Source organism: Hemicordylus capensis, chromosome 2 (genome assembly GCF_027244095.1).
Source record: "Hemicordylus capensis ecotype Gifberg chromosome 2, rHemCap1.1.pri, whole genome shotgun sequence".
Taxonomy (NCBI): Eukaryota; Metazoa; Chordata; class Lepidosauria; order Squamata; family Cordylidae; genus Hemicordylus; species Hemicordylus capensis.
Window position 1 is genome coordinate 210,676,042 of NC_069658.1, and position 13,521 is coordinate 210,689,562.

The following is a 13,521-nucleotide window of genomic DNA, read 5'->3' on the forward strand; positions in this document are numbered from 1 at the left end:
TCTTCTTCTTCTTCTGCCTGTGCTGGGTGTCTCTGTGGCTTTACAGCTGCAGTGTGTGCAGACAGCCAGCTCCCTCCCTCCAGCTCAGGAAACCTTATGCTTCCCCTATAATATGCACCACCACTGTGGAGGGGAGGCAAGTGTTGGATTGTGGAGAAGGGGTGCCTTCCCACCTACCAAATGAAATTAACATCATGCACCATTTGTCTGTGCCATAGGATTCTGTGACCCAGTCGGGCCAAGTTTGAACTGTGTGAGTAGTATGTATTCTCAGATGATCCTGTTTTTAGCCAAGCATGCATATATTATACCAATTAACATGTAAAATGTATGCTTTTTTGTTTGTTTGTTTGTTTGTTTGTTTAAGTGGAGATGTTGTAGAGACTCTTTTGGAGAATAGCACCAACTATTTCCACCTTTTTTGGTGACAGATTTTGACTCTTTTCACCACCTGGCAGACCTAGGCAGCATTCTGGTTCTGTGCCGAGGAAGTCCACCAGCAAGGTACCAAGGCAGAAGCGGCATTCCTTTCTTGTTATGAGTACCCAGAATGTTGGGGGCAATATGCTAAAATCATTGTAAACTGCTTAGAGAGCTCAGGCTATAGAGCGGTATATAAATGTAAGTGCTATTGCTATGTGATCAACTGGGGTAGACTGCCTCTGCACAGGGAGGCTCAGGTACACAGCGTACTTAACAGCCATTGCTAGACCTATTATGTTTCTCTAGTCCCCTGTTCATAATAGTAATAAAGTCCCGTTCCAGCTAATCAAAAGGTCTGTCTAATTCTGCTTCCAACCCTGGACAACCCAGTTTCTCTGCAAAGCCCACAAGCCCAGGGAATGAAGGCAATCTGCTGTTTCCCCCCAGAATCTGGATTTTTTTTTTTATAAAAGAAAGAAACATAGACTGCCCTTGGACACAGAGGTTCCATTTAGGGTTCTGTTAGTGGCAGCTGCTAGTTGACATAATGTCCCACCCCATATTGGTGGCTACACCTGCCTGTCACACGAAATCCCGCCTTCTGAGCCCTACCGTTCTTTGGGCCCTCCGTCCCGCCCTCCTCTTCCTATTGGAGAAGACACCTGCCTGTCCGATACTTCTACGCCCCGTTTCCCGTCTCCTCTCACCCTATTGGCGAAGACACCTGCCGGTTACACCCAGAACGGCCTCCCTCGCGTCTCACCATTCTCCCCACCCCTCTGTCCATTCCTCTTCTTTCTATTTGAGAATATACTTGCCTGTCCCCAAGCAGGAGTCCGCCCTCGTCCCCTCCTCCCTTCTTATTGGTGCAGCCACCTGCCGATCACTCACAGAACTCTCCTTTTCCCCGCCTCGCTCGCGCCTTCCCGTTCTTCCCGCCCCTGCGCCCCTCCCTCCTCTCCCCATTGGCAGAGCCGCCTGCCAGTCGCACCCTCCCCTCGCCTCGCCCTTTCCCCAGGCCTCGGCTTTCGAGAGCAGCCCCGCTGATTGGCGGAGGCGGGGGCGTCAGGGGCGTGGCCCGGGAGGAGTGGCCCCGCCGAGGCAGCGCAGCAGCTGTGCAGTTCAGGCGCGGCGGCTGGAGGAGCAGCGTGAGCCTCAGTCTGTGGGGAGGGGGTGAGTCCTGGGTGGGCGGCCCGCATGCGCAGCTGGGCCCCTCAGGCCAAGGGGGATAGGATAAAAAGCCATATTATTCAGGTAGGTCTGTGTCTGTATTTGGGGGGGTGCCTTAAAGCCTGTGACCCCCCATGTCTTCATTTGGGGGGGTTCAAGGTGAGCTGCCCCCCCCCGGGTTGGACAAGGGTTAATTTCTGCTCTCCTCCAGACTTAGAGCAGGGAGCTAAGGGCTAATTAAGAGTTGAAGGGGATTAATTTCTGGGCTGACTTGGGGAGGAAGCTGTTTAACTTTTTGTGTGTGTGTCTGCGCCCCCCAACCCCAATTCTCAAGGTGGGGTAGGTTAACCCCCCACTTTCTCAGATGTGGGGGGGGCTAAAAGTGAGTGCTGGTCTCCTTAAAATGGGGGTGAAGGTCATTCACCCCCACAGAAGCGCCAGAGGCATCTATGGGGGTGGGGTGGAAGAAAGGTTGTTATTCTTTCCTCCAAGGAAGGTGAGGTGAAGGATGAATTGCTCTCCTTTTTCTCCTGGCAAGACTTGGTAAAGTCTTAGAGATTCTTATAGTAGGCGGTATATAAATTCAATAAATAAATAAAAGTAAAGTGTGCCGTGGAGTCGGTGTCGACTCCTGGCGCCCACAGAGCCCTGTGGTTGTCTTTGGTAGGATACAGGAGGGGTTGACCATTGCCATCTCCCACACAGTCTGAGATGATGCCTTTCAGCACCTTCCTATATCGTGGCAGCCCGATATAGGAGTTTTCCATAGTCTGGGAAACATACCAGCAGGGATTTGAACTTGCAACCTTTGACTTGTTAAGTCATTTCCCCGCTGCGCCATTAGGTGGCTTGCCAAGACGTGAGGGGGAGGTAAAGTTTCGTTGTTGCCGCTAGCTAGGCTTGTAGGAGGAGGGACTCGCCTTCCCCATGGAGAGAAGCGGGGGGGGGGGGGGGCGCGGCGGGCTAAATTCCCCCAGACTTGAAAGGGTTAATTATGCTTCTCTGTGCTTGTGTGGTGTAGGTCGGTATGTCTATGGGTGAAAAGGTTGATTTCTGCTCTCCCCACTTGAATTGAACTCCCCTCTCCCTTGAATTGTGGGCTTAACCTTTACAACTGAGAATATACCAGGATCTTACCTTACCAGGACAATTAGTTGTTTTCACCCTCCCCCACAACTGAGAGTGGGAGGCTGGGGGTTAACAGAGTAGAGGGGAAGAGCCAAAAAGTAACACGCACACCCTTCTTCGAGGGGTTGGGGAGATCAAAATATAATTCCCTCCTGGTTTCCAGATTGGAGAAGCCCCCCTGTACTGGGGTGGAAAAATGCTATAGGTTAATTCTCGCCCCCCCCCACCATAATATGCAGGCTTTATGTAAAGAGAGCACCCCCTTTTCAAGGGCTTGAATGTTGCTAAAGTCGTTTATAAAGCAAAAGGTATGAGAAAACAGTTCTCTGCCCCCAAAGAACTTACAATCTAAAATTAAATGCAAGGCAGGCTACTGGAAGAGGTGCTGTGCTGGGCTGAAGAGGAACCAATGCTGTTCTCCTGCTAAACAGAAGAGAGTCCTCACTTGAAAAGGTGCCTCTAGTCTTGGCCCAGCTAGTGGGGGTAAATTGCACCCCTCCACACCCATGGCTGGAGGGAGAAAGACTTTAATCCATCCAACACAAAAGCAGTGTGTTTTGGCTGGTGGGGAGAAGTAAAGTGTGTGTGTGTGTGTGTGTGAGAGAGAGAGAGAGAGAGAGAGCGCAACCCTTCTTTTTTTTCCTTACCACCACCCCACTTCCAAAATAAACCCCTTCCTTCCACCAGCCCTGCCCTCGAACTGTAGGAAATAGGAATGATTTTTCTGCTCTCTGGTTGCTGGAGTTAAAGTGGGTTGGGAAACTCCTCCCATTTTGCTCCTTCCATTTGGGGAGGGTGGGGAGAACTTGGTGGAAAGGTAATCTTTTCTCTCCTCCCCTACCTGGGGAAAAAAAACCAGAGTAAGAGATTGTCTTGGAGAGATCTCCTTCGCTGCAATCTTGAGTAAAGCAGAGGGGTGGGAGGTTGGTGGGCAGTGTTGCCTAATTTGCACTGATAAAAATTCAAGGCGCCACAGGGTAGCAGAAGGTTAAAAAGGCCTGGTGTGTCAATGGTTCATTTTTAACTTTCGCCCACCTGCAAGAAGGCGTAACAGAGCTGGGTGGGGGTGGTTAGGCAGATCCCTGTCCAAGAGTTCAGTTGTTAGAGTCCCTGCTTTCTCTGCATGTAGTTTCAATCCCTGCCCTCTCTCCAAGAATCTAGGGTGCAAAAGACCCCTGAGAACTGCTGCCAGGTGGTGATGACAGTGCTGAGCTCGATGGCCCAAGGGTCTGACTCAGAAGGCAGCGTCAGACCTTCCTCCGTAGCTCAGGGGCGGAGTGTTTGCTTTGTGTGCAGAATGTCCCTGGTGCAGGCCCTGGACGTTGCCAGTTAAAAGATCCCAATTAGCCTGGCTGGGCAGGCCTTTTTCCAGCGGTGGACAGGCTAATAATCTTGCTCAAAAAATAAGGCAGTTTTGTATGTTAAAGTGTGAATAATCGGGCTCACCCTTGCCACAGTTGTAGAGGGTGGTTTACCCTGTTCTCCTCTATGTAAACTGCTTTGGAAACTTTTGCTGAAAAGCGGTATACTGTATAAATACTTGTCATTGTAGTAGTAGTAGTAGTAGTAGTAGTAGTGTGATTAGAGGATTTTTTTTTTCTCCCTGGAGGGGAGAAAGATATGTGGACATCACCCCTGCCCTGCCCCTAGTGTTGAACTGAAATTGGCTTGTGTATGCCAGCCCCCTTTGGAAAAAAATCTGGGTTAACACTGAAGCAAGGCCGATAGAGGTTTTTGCCAGGCCAGGGGAGAAGTGGAATTGAGCCATAAAGCACAAACCGAATCGCAGCGTCTCCTAAGTGCTTTCTCCTGGAGGGGCGTTGCTTGCATTTTTATTCCCCCACCCCACAATTTGAGATGGAAGTGGGACTGCCACTTGGTAGCAGAGCATCTGCTTTGCTTGCAGAAGGTCCCAGGTTCAGTCGCTGACAACCTCTCCAGGTATGCCAGGGGAAAACCTCTGTCTGAAACCCTGGAGAACTGCTGCCAGTCAGAGTAGACAGTACTGAGTGAGTCGGACCAAGTGTCTGACTCAGTAGGCGGCAGCTTCATATGGACCTGGCTTGTCAATTTCTTGCTCTGGAAGAACTTGTTGATCAGCTGGACGTGCTTTGTAATGAACCGGAACTTTTTTCTCAGTGTGATGCTGCAGATTTGATGCTTTAAAAAGCTGCATAGAGAGAAATGAAATTGTGCTTTTTAAAACTGAGGCTTGGTGGTGGTTTTTGTCTTCTCCATCCCCAGCTGTGTTGAGCGTTCTGTTTAGAGTGGAAAGGCAGAGTAGGTCTTTGGGAGTTAAATCTCCAGGGAGGCTCAGTGGCTCTGTCTGAAATCTAGGAGAGCCACTGCCAGTCAGTTTAGACCGTGCTGAGCAAGATGAACCAAGGGTCTGACTCAGTAGGAGGCAGCTTCCTGTGTTCCCATGAGACTGTGTTGCTGCGCTGAGCAGCAGGGTGGACTAGAAGACCTCGGAGGGTCCCTTCCAATCTAATATTACTTGGTTTGAAAGGCAGCAAGCTCTTCTTTTTTCCTTCCACAGGACAGAGGTGGTAGCCTTTTTCTCCTCTGCAGTCAGAAGCAAGAGTGCCTGTCTAATAATCCTGGCAGTCCTCCTTGCTACGAATGGGAGGCATGTGCTTCTCTTTTTACAAATAATTTTTTGTTCTCTCTCCATGCCTGGACACTTTTTCTTGGGCCGCGTGGTGTGCTTCTGTCCCGTCTTTAAAATACAATTTTGCAAGCCAGCATTCATTAAACATGGCAGCATAAAAGTCAGTTATTCCTTCAGGCAAATTGGCCCTTCGTATGGTTTTTACTGTTCCCCGTTGGAGGAGAACCGCAAGGATTTGAACCTGGTTCTCTGGATCCATGAGGGCCCTGCTAGGTCCCTCAGCTGTTTGGTTTCCAGGAGATCCTCTGAAAATGTTCTCAAGTGGGGCATTAACGTGGGTTGCTTTCCCTAGCTCTGTGTGTCTTCAGCATCTGTCTGGCAGAGGTATGCTGCCTCTGGATAGGGAGGCTCTCTGCTTGCGTATCACAAGGCCATTGGCCTGGCTGTGTTGCTCTGTTTGTGACATGAGGAGAAGAGCTTCTTTGCTGGGGTGGACCAAGTTGCCTGTCTCCGTTGGAGGGGAGCCAGATGCCTTCAGGAAGCTCATGTGCATGGCATGATGGCAACAGCCCTATGCCTTGTCTGGTGTCCAGAGGTAGACTGATTCTGAATCCGGGTTTCATTTAGAAATCACGGCTGAGCCTTGCTGGATTGCACCCCAATCTTGTCTGCTGATGTGCTTCGAATGGAGAGGAGAGCTGGTCTGGTGGTAGCAAGCATGACTTGTCCCCTTAGCTAAGCAGGGTCTGCCCTGGTTGCATATTAATGGGAGACTAGAGGTGTGAGCACTGCAAGATATTCCCCTCATCAGGAGATGGAGCCGCTCTGGGAAGATCAGAAGGTTCCAAGTTCCCTCCCTGGCAGCATCTCCAAGAGAGGACTGAGAGAGATTCCTGCCTGCAACCTTGGAGAAGCCGCTGCCAGTCTGTGAAGACAATACTGAGCTAGATAGACCAGTGGTCTGACTCAGTATATGGCAGCTTCCTATGTTCCTATGAATGCTGTGATTAATGCATGAAAGGCTCGTCTGAGCCCGAAGAACCCACCTGCCGGAAGAGGCTGCCCTCACATCTCTGTATGATGCCCTGCCTCTGTGCTCAGCTCCGTTTGCCTGTCGCATCTCTGCACGAGTCCCTGCTCCATATTTGCCTCTGTCTCCTGGGGAAGCGTGTGCAGAGCAGGGAGGCAAGCTCAGCTGAAGCCAGAGAAGCTCACTGACCCCCTCTAAAAGTGAAGCCTCTTTGGGCAAAAGAGTGAACTAGTTTCAGAAAACTTGTAGCAGAAGTTTTGGACGGTGGCCTTCGGCGTCATTAGCCAAAGCACGTCCCTCAGTTTCTGATAAAGCTGCAAATCAGGGGGTGATTGTTGCCAGCCCCGTTCTAGAGGAACTCAACAGAACCATTCTTTGTTGAGGATGGATTTAACAGTGGGAAAGATCTAATTTCTTCTTACATTCCACTTTTTTTTTTTTAACCTCCCTTGCCTGTTAACGAAGCCCTGCATCGCTACACAGTGGTAGTACCCATATTGGATTTCCCCCAGCAGCTCTGCAGCTCCAGAGGAGTGGTCCTTTTTTTTGTGGCCCTCGATATTGCTGGCAGCGGAGCCCTTGCAGGCAAATGCTTTCCTCTCGGCACTCTGTGCGTGCGCGTGTGGCGAAATCCTTCCCAGTGGCAGCTGACTCTGCAAGCTTCCTCACTCGCCTGTGGTCGGTCAGTCATCCCGGGATTTCCAGAGGGTTCAAAAGTTAAGCAAGTGGATTCTTTCCCCACCCCTAACATTGCTTTGGGGTAGATGTTGTTGAGTCAAAGGGCAGTCCAATGCTCCTTGCCCCAGGCTTTCTGCCAGGCAAAATGCTTAACATTCTTCCTGGTATGTTGAGTGTGTGTGTGTGTGTGTGTGTGAAAACGTGCTGTGTTTCAGGATAAAATATAGCTTTAAGACATTATAGCATATTTACCCACATAGAAGATCCAGAATTTAAGACTTTAAAAAATAGAGGTTAACTGCTAACTTGGCAAAGAGGCACCTTTTAACGTGGTGATTCTCTTTATTGAGCAGATGGAAAGTAACTGGCCCTATCCACCCCCAGCACAGTGAACTGTTGCTGGTGTCGTATCTTGTTTCTTTTTAGATTGTGAGCCCTTTGGGGACAGGGATCCATCTTATTTATTTATTTATTTCTCTGTGTAAACCACCCTGAGCCATTTTTGGAAGGGTGGTAAAGAAATCGAATAAATAATAATAATAATAATAATTAATAGCACCTCAACACCATCGGGGCCACAGAAATCACCATCAGCCAATTACAAAAAGCAGCTTTACTGGGAACAGCCTATATTCTGCGACGATATCTATAACCATTGACAATAAAATCCAGCCATCCCAGGTCCTTGGGAAGGACTCAATGTCTGGATAAAACAAACCAGTCAATAACACCTGTCTGACTGTGTAAACAACAACAACAACAATAAATAACAGAGGTTATATCTTTTTATTTACCCAAAAGGAATAGCGCTCTGAATTTAAGGTGCCCCCACCACTTCCTAACATCAAAGATCTTGGAAACTTGCTAACTCAGCAAAGAGGCACCTTTTTAAAGTGATGATTCTCTCTGTTTAGCAGGGGGAGAGTAACTGGCCCTACCCACCCCCAGCACAGTACCCCTCCAGTGACTGTTGCTGGTGTCTATCTTCTGTTTCTTTTTCAGGTTGTGAGCCCTTTGGGGACAGGGAGTATAACCTGTATTTAACCTCTGCTTTTTAAGGGGGTTGTCTTAATTTCAGTGTCGTCTTAGGTTCAGTAAATACAGGCATTCTGCTGCAGGAGCCGCTTGGGATGATGTTCTCTCTTCCTGGTGACTTTCTGGAATTCTCTCTTCACCTCTTTCAAGACTTACTCCTCTTCCTTCAAGCCTGCAAAGGCTTGGGCCCTAATCCCCCTCTCCAACTAAGTTTACCTATGTGTAGTTGGTAATTGCATATTCATCCCCTGTTTACTTCTGCCATGGCTTCTCTCCTGTTCCTCTGTTGTCTCCCTCCGTGTTGAATCTGCAGAGGAGACTGTAAGCCCCTCGGGACAGAGACTGCCCTCTTGTATTTTGACAATGTTGTGCAGATTCATAGCAGATTTGAACTGGGGGACTTGATCCTTCGCTTGCTCTCTTAGTCACTATAATGTAGTCTTTTTTTGTGACTGGACTTGTTTCCAGTTACATATGAGCCTGATTCAGACATTATGCTATACGACTGTACAGATGTCTGTACACTTGTACGTGTGTGTGTGTGTGTGTGTGTGTGTGAATGACTGTACCTGTGTTCATTTTACAACTATCTCCAGTGCTTTTTAACATCCACATGAAACTGCTGGGAGAGATCATCAGGAGATTTGGAGCAGGATGCTGTCTATATGCTGATGACACCCAGATCTATTTCTCCATAGCGACCATCAGGAGATGGCTTAACGTCTCTTGACAAAGTCAATATGCTTGCTTGAAATTGCTTGCTTGAAATTGGTAGTGGGCTGGATGAGGGATAACAAACTGAAGTTGAATCTAAATAAGACATTCATTATGGGAGATCAAGACATAGGAAGGGGTTTAGATCTGCCTGTTCTGGGCGGGGTTGCACTCCCCCAGAGAGAGCAAATGTGTCGTCTGGGAGTACTTCTGGAGCCAAACACCTCTCTGATATCTCAGGTTGAGGCATGGGCAGGAATGCTTTTTATTAGCCTCGGCTGATACACCAGCTATGTCCATTTCTCAAGACAAACTACCTTAAAACAGTGGCGCACGTGCTGGTAACATCCAGACTTGACTACTGCAATGTGCTCTACATTGAGCTGCCTTTGTTAGTTTGGAAACTGCAGCTGATGCAGAATGCAGCTGCCAGGTTGGTCTCCGGGGCCACCAGAAGAGACCACACTACTCCTGTTTTAAAAGAATGACACTGGCTGCAAATTGGTTTCCAGGCAAAATGCAAAGTGCTGCTGATTACTTATAAAGCCCTCAACCGGCTTGGGCCTAGGGTATTTATTTATTTCATTTATTTATTGTTAAATTTATATACCGCCTTTCATTAAAGCAATCCCAAGGCGGTTTACAGCAAAAAATTTTTTAACACAAAATGGTAAAAAAGACACAATGAAAATATTAAGTGGGGAAAAAAATATTAAACAAATCTGATTAAAAAATTTTAAAAAACCACATAAAAGCAATAAAGATTATAAAGAGCAGCAGCAGAGAATCAAATAAATGCCTGGGCAAAAAGCCAAGATTTTACACTTTTTCTAAAAGCTGTGATGGAAACTGAGGAGTGAATAGCTACCGGGAGAGCATTCCAGAGTCTGGGGGCAACAACAGAGAAGGCCCTGTCCTGCGTGCACGACAACTGAGCCTCCCTCATTGTCAGCACCCGGAGCAGAGCCTCCTCAGATGATCTTGTCAAGCAGGCAGCAACCCCCTCTATTTAAAAGAGTGCCACCTTTGTCATGAACCTTCCCACCTATAAAGATCATCTGGGGAGGTCTGGTTGCAGTTGCCACGGCTCTCTTGGTGGCGACCCGCAACTGGGCCTTCTCTAGGGTTGCCCTGGGACTCTGGAACACACTCCCAAATGACATCAGAACCTCCCCATCTCTGGTGGTGTTTAAACAACTTTTGAAAACAGACCTGCTTTATCAGGCTTTTAGTTTATGTACCAAAGTTTTATTTAAGGTAACTTTAATCTGTTATATATGATCTTTTGCTGTTCGTTTAAGTTGTAAACTGCCCTGAGATTTTATACAGGGAGGTATATAAATTTGACAAATAAATAAAGCGAACCTGGATACAGGCCCTTCAAATGCATGGTACAGAGAGGAAGTAAACTTCTGTGCCTGCATTCCGCATAGCATGTGAACTCGTACAGATTCTTGTACGAGGGTTGACCTTGACGTGTGAATGAGCCTGTTCTCTGCCTTGTATTGCAATGGTGTGTGTGTGTGTGTCTGTCTGTCTGTCTGTCTGTCTCTCTCTCTCTCACTCTCATATATGGAGGGTCACCGTCTACTCACCATATGCCACAACTCTAGTTCTTCTGCTAGGAAACTCTGAGCATTGCTTTCCTCCTAACCGTTTCTTGATGTGACAGCTTTATTGAGGGGATAAGAATGTAGCTGTATCTTTTTATTATTATTGCTCTCGTTCTTTGACACGGGAATGCTGCTTTGAAGTCCGTCTCCTGTTTGGAAGCTGGATCCGAGTCCCGAATGCCCTCTAACTGCTTTAAACTTTAACTCAGAAGCATTCTGGGGGAGGGGTGTTGTCTTCAGTCATAAGAATAATGAAATATTTGCTCAAAACCCCCTCCGTGGCTGGACTTTGCACGCTCAGGGCTTAAACTGGATTTGTGTTGGCCCTGAGAATGAATTCTCCACCCCTCTCTCCAATAGTCATAGGAACATAGGAAACTGCCATATACGGAGCCAGACCATTGGTCTTTCTAGCTCAGTATTGTCTTCACAGACTGGCAGCGGCTTCTCCAAGGCTGCACGCAGGAATCTCTCTCACCCCTCTCTTGGAGATGCTGCCAGGGAAGGTGCTTGGAGCCTAGATGCTCTTCCCAGAGCGGCTCCATCCCCTGAGGGGAATCTCTTCCAGTGCTCACACTTCCGAGTCTCCCTTTCATATGCAACCAGGGTGGATCCTGCTTAGCTTAAGGGGACAAGTCATGCTTGCGACCACAAGACCAGCTCTCTTCCCTGTCAAACAGGGTCAGCAACAGGAAAGATCTGAAAATGAGTCCAGCTGCCACCTTTCTGTGTGTGTCACCAATCTGATAATGCATCTGACATTATTCAAGACAAGTCTGGCTTTTGGCCCTCATTCCCCCCCCCCCCCCTTAGAGTTGTCAACCTGTGATGCTGCAGCAATAAGACGCAACCCGTGTGAATGATTTTTGCATCACAGAGAGGCAGATCACTTTTCCTCATTAGATTTCTTCTTGGGCCCCGAGGGTGAAGCAGCCCTCCGCTTTGGGCAGTTTGGAAGACATTGCGACATACTCTGCAAGCTTGGTAGAATCTTTACTTGGTGCATAGAAGGTCCCGTGTTCACTCCCTGGCAGCATCTCCAGGGAGGCCTGGGAAGGACCCCATCTGAAACTCTAGAGAGCTGCTGCCAGTCAGAGCATACAACAGATGGGCCAGCAGATGAGCTAGATAGGCCGTGTGTGTGTGTTTGTGTGTTTGTTTGTGTGTGTGTGTGTGTGTGTGAGAGAGAGAGAGAGAGAGAGAGAGAGAGACAGAGAGACAGAGAGAGACAGAGAATAAATGGGAGACTCCATAGGTCAGTGGAACAGCATCTGTCTTGCATGCTAAAGATCCTGGGATGAATTTCTGGCATCTCCAGAGTTTCAGGCAGGGGTCTTTCCCAGCCCCACCTAGAGAGCTGCTGCCAGTCAGAGCAGGCAATACTGAGCTAGATGGACCAGGGGTCAGACTCAGGCCAATACAGCTTTCTACATTAGTTGCTTGCTTCCTCGTACCATACTTGGCTGCCTGACCTGCTATACATGTTACTTTGTGACTGGCATGGCATTGTACTTTAAAAAGCAAACCATGTTTTGACTGGTATCCGCATTGGTCAACCAGTGTTAAAAAGCTACAAAGTTGCATGGTGTGCTTCTAGTCCGAACAGAAGCACCAGTTTGTGGCAATATGTGGGGACCTGAACCTTTTCATCGGAGTCTGCAATCCTGGAGAGCGGCTGCCGGCCCGTGCAGACCATACTGAGGTAGACGGACCAAGGGTCTGACTCAGTAGGTGGCAGCTCCCTATGCTCCTGGTTCTGTCATGCTTTGTTTGTTTGTTTAACATATTTTTATACCACCCAAAACTTATGTCTCTGGGCGGTTTACAACAAAATAAAAACAGAAAGTGAAACATTAGTTAAAACAAATCGATGTGTCTTTAAAGACTTTTAAAAAGCTGTCAGAGATGGGGAGGCTCTAGGGAGCGCATTCCAAAACCTTGGGGCAGCAGCAGAGAAGGCCCGTCCCTGAGTGGCCAGCCGACGAGCCAGTGGCAAATGCAGACGGACCTCCCCAGATGATCTCAGTGGGCGGTGGGGTTCATGGTGAAGACGTTCTCTTAAATGCCCAGGGCCCAAGCTGTTTAGGGCTTTATAGGTTACTAGTATTTTTCAGCCCGTTATAATAACGGGCGCTAGTGGCTCTGGGTGGGGAGCACCTTTAAGAGCGGCGGGAGGATTTACTTACCCCTCCTGCCGCTCTCTCACTTGCCGCCACCAGTCGCCCCCGCCGCCCCCCACCTGATTAAGGGCCAAATCGGCCCAAACAATTGCCACCGACCAACCGCCCTCCCTCCCAGCTGCCCGAGTCCTCCTCGCCCGGTTAGGCCCGCGTCAGTTGGGTGATGAAAGACCATATTCTGAGAAGGAGAGAGGAGCTCGCAAACAGAGTGCAAAGCCTCTGCCCGAAGTGCCAAGTGAACAGAGTGCAAAGCCTCTGCCCGAACTGCCGCTATGGACGCAAAGGACGCAACAGGCGTCCTTTGTGCCCAAAGCGTTCGGGCAGAGGCTTTGCAGAGAGAGGAGCTCTGTTTGCGAGCTCCTCTCTCCTTCTCAGAATATGGTCTTAGATCGCCCGACTGACGCGGGCTGGGGTTGAGGAGGACTCGGGCAGCTGGGAGGGCGGGCAGGCGGTCGGCGGCGGCAGTTGTTTGGAACGATTTGGCCAACATAGCCGCCCGTCTCTGGGCGGCCGTATCTTTCTCAGTGGTTCTGGGCATGCGCTCCGCGCATGCCCAGAACTGCCGAGAAAAAAACGGGCGGCACGGGATCACACTTAAGGGTTTTATTATAGAGGATAACCAGCACCTTGTATTTTGCCTGGAAACATATTGACAGCCAGTGTAGCTCCTTCAATACGGGAGTAATATGGTCTCTCCAAGATGACCCAGCGACCAACTTGGCTGCCGCATTCTGAACCAGCTGTAGCTTCCAGACTACATGCAAGGGCAGCCCCACATAGAGCGCATTGCAGTAATCCAGTCTGGAGGTGACCAGTCTGGAGGTACCACTGTTTTGAGGTCATCTATCTCAAGAAACAGATGCAGCTGGTGTATCAGCCGAAGCTGATAGAAGGCACTTCTGGCCACCGTCTCAACCTGGGAGACCAGGAAGAGACTTG

At 48.9% G+C, this 13,521-nt stretch overlaps 1 protein-coding gene across 3 annotated transcripts in view; it reads left to right on the plus strand.

The window, feature by feature from the left end:
* Positions 1 to 1,457: 1,457 nt before the first annotated feature.
* Positions 1,458 to 13,521, plus strand: part of SLC25A42 (solute carrier family 25 member 42) — a 29,267-nt gene continuing 17,203 nt past the window's right edge. Inside the window, exon 1 of one of the 3 annotated variants that reach the window (XM_053299479.1) lies at positions 1,458 to 1,571. The gene's annotated coding sequence lies outside the window, so the exon portion shown is untranslated. Of the gene's footprint in view, positions 1,678 to 13,521 lie in introns of all 3 variants that reach the window. The other 2 variants (XM_053299478.1, XM_053299477.1) reach the window with 2 other exon arrangements.